At 46.0% G+C, this 2,752-nt stretch overlaps 1 non-coding gene across 1 annotated transcript; it reads left to right on the forward strand.

Annotated features, from left to right (window-relative positions):
- The first annotated feature begins 2,474 nt into the window (after positions 1–2,474).
- On the forward strand, positions 2,475–2,545 carry TRNAG-CCC (transfer RNA glycine (anticodon CCC)). The gene has a single exon. It is a non-coding gene; the product is annotated as a tRNA-Gly (tRNA).
- Positions 2,546–2,752: the final 207 nt, after the last annotated feature.

The raw sequence follows: 2,752 nt of genomic DNA on the forward strand, positions 1-2,752 counted from the left end.
TGGTTAGCAGTGGTAAAGTGCTTAAAGTCCTAAAGCTAACAAAAAAAGGTCTGAAAAAATAGGAGGAAGGAGGCAAAAAGTTTGGGGATGACCCTGCAAAAAGGGCCGGGTCCAACAGCAGGGATGCCTGCCTCTACTGAGAAGGTGATGTACTTAACCTTCAGGGGTTTAGGTGGTGGGCCTCAGGGTGGTCTCTGCCCCAAAAAAGTGTCAGGGCCTTGGCACATTGGATTAAGAGGGCTTGTTGTGAGATATTCAGGAGGTTTAGGACAACAAGCCGACTGAGAAAGTGTTCTGTACTTAGAGAAGTATGCAAAAAAGTAGTTGGGTCTTCGAAGTTAGAAAAGCGATCCTTTCAATCATTCCCTTCTAACATATCCATCAGACCCATGATATACTGGAATACAGCTTTGTCCGCAAACAATCACATGAACTTTTAATGCCTTCACTTGTCAACTTGTAGTAATGGTTTTAATATTTTTTACTTTTATACATGCAATGGTTTTAAGTAATTGTGCATGACTTAAATTACCAAACAATACTAAGAGACACTTGTGAAATGTGACCTAAAACATTTAGAGAGGAGTAAATTTGAACAAAAAACTGTAACTTGAAGGGGACTCACAAACACTGCTCATGCATGGAAATTTCAAGCAAATGATAAAAGCCTCTGCCCTGTGTGTAGGACTCTTAAGGCATATGTAAATGAAACACACAGGACCTTTGTGGCCAGTACAGCTTCCTCAAGCCCATATAAATTGCCCTCTTTGAAGCACTGAAAAGGTCTTGATCCAATGAAACATACTGCATGCAATGAACCAAAAAAGATCCCATTGGTAAAGAGTTCACCAAGGGATGAGGCAAATGGAATAAATCAAGAAATCTTAACTACCAGCATTTGACCAGCGTTTCATGCCATACATTTTGTAGCCCTCTGTGCCATTCTAGACAAGGACCAATCATATGCCCAACTTACAAAAGGGAGTTTCCTCATAAAAGGTTTTCATCAGTGCAGCGGCAGTTCTGATGGGGCTGCAAAGGCAATACAGATCTTTGTGATGGGTCCAATCCATGCAGCCGCTGTGATGCATTGGTGCTTCTCAGGGTTGCACCACGCAGCAGAAGAGATGTGCCTCTTCTTCTGCATCAACAGGGGCAGGCAGAACACCTTAAGGCACCTTCCAAGCATCCAGGGCTGGGCTGGCTCCTCTGGGAAGGGTAGGCTCACAGATGGCAGAGTCAAAGTGCACAGCAAAGGTTTTTGGAAGCCTGTTGTGTCCGCGAGGCTTCAGATCAGGAGGCCAGCCAACTTGCCCTTGGAGTCACTTTGGGGTTTGGGTCCAACAAATGCAGGTCCACTCCTTCTCACCAAGGCAAGAGGGCAGCAGGTCAGCACAGCAGGGCAGCAGTCCTTCAGAGCAGTAGACCACCAGAGTAGCCGTCCTTTCAGCAGCACAGCAATCCCTCTCCCTGGTAGAGTATCCACAGGTCCAGATGTGTACTGAAGAGTTGGTGTCTGAGTTCCAGTATTTATACCCAGTTGTCCCTTTGAAGTGGATAGAAGCTTTTAGAGGCACGCCTTTGAAGTAGTCAAGTGCCCTGCTTTCTTTACCCGAGGGTAACTACAGGGAGTATACAGGGAGTATGCAGCACTTCGCATGGAGGGAGTACACAGCAGTGCATGCATGCGGGTTGTGTGGTTGGAAGGATGCTGCCGTTTTTTTGGTCCTATCTGATAAGTGTTTCCACATGGTGCGTGATGACCTGTGAGGTGTGGTTATCGTGTTATGGGACGCAGCGCGTGCAGTGTGCTGGATGAAGGATTCTCGCTCTGAGTGTTCACGCAGGTCTCCTCCCTCAACCAGTCCAATGACAGGAAGGGCTGAGAAAGGCTTCTCTTCCAGTTTCTCGTGTGTCTGATTTCACTTGTGCTCCTTGTCATATACATCCAGCAATGAAACCAGCCTCAGAGCAGTGACCTGCTGGCCCCGCCCTCTCTGTCTGTCCTTGAGCTCTGCACGGTGTGTGTAGTAGGCCAAACTGTACTGGCTTGGGAAATGTCTTTGTGGAGAGCCGTAAAGCAAAATGATGCCCACTCTCACTGCCTCCCCCATCTCCCTCCTGCCCCCCCAACCGCAGTTTTTTGTCTCTACAACACGGCTTCATCTACATTTTTAGTTGTTGCCAGCAAGTAAATGTTGGTCTTAAACATCGTGTCCAAAACTGGACTTTTCATGTCACGTGTAACTTTGTTGCTAAGACATGGGCCCACCCTGATCAATTACTTCTGATGAGAGCAATGTTTGAGGATCTTTTAGCTTATCAATACTCCAGGCAGTAGTTTCTGTATCGTTTTTCTACCAAACTGAATCATGATCACGTTCTCGCAAGAGCATTGCCACTACAATCTCCACCGCCTGGAAGCGCTGTGTGTGAAGAGGTCAAGAGTTACACAGTACATATTGTGAGCATCTGCGCCAGTGGTGTAGGGGTATCATGCAAGATTCCCATTCTTGCGACCCGGGTTCGATTCCCGGCTGGCGCACTTGTTTTCCCAATCACGCAAAACCAGTATCACACATGTGCTTTTGGAAATACGACTCAACTATATCATTTGCAGATCATGAACAGAATCAAATAAATGCAAATCGTAAATTGACACAGTCTTTTATTTTATAAGCAAGGCATCATTTGGACATTTACAGAAAAAAAGAACGTTTTGAATATGTCAGGGTTCTTTGTTAGGAAGCGT

The sequence above is a fragment of the Pleurodeles waltl genome, unplaced genomic scaffold (assembly GCF_031143425.1).
Source record: "Pleurodeles waltl isolate 20211129_DDA unplaced genomic scaffold, aPleWal1.hap1.20221129 scaffold_70, whole genome shotgun sequence".
Taxonomy (NCBI): domain Eukaryota; kingdom Metazoa; phylum Chordata; class Amphibia; order Caudata; family Salamandridae; genus Pleurodeles; species Pleurodeles waltl.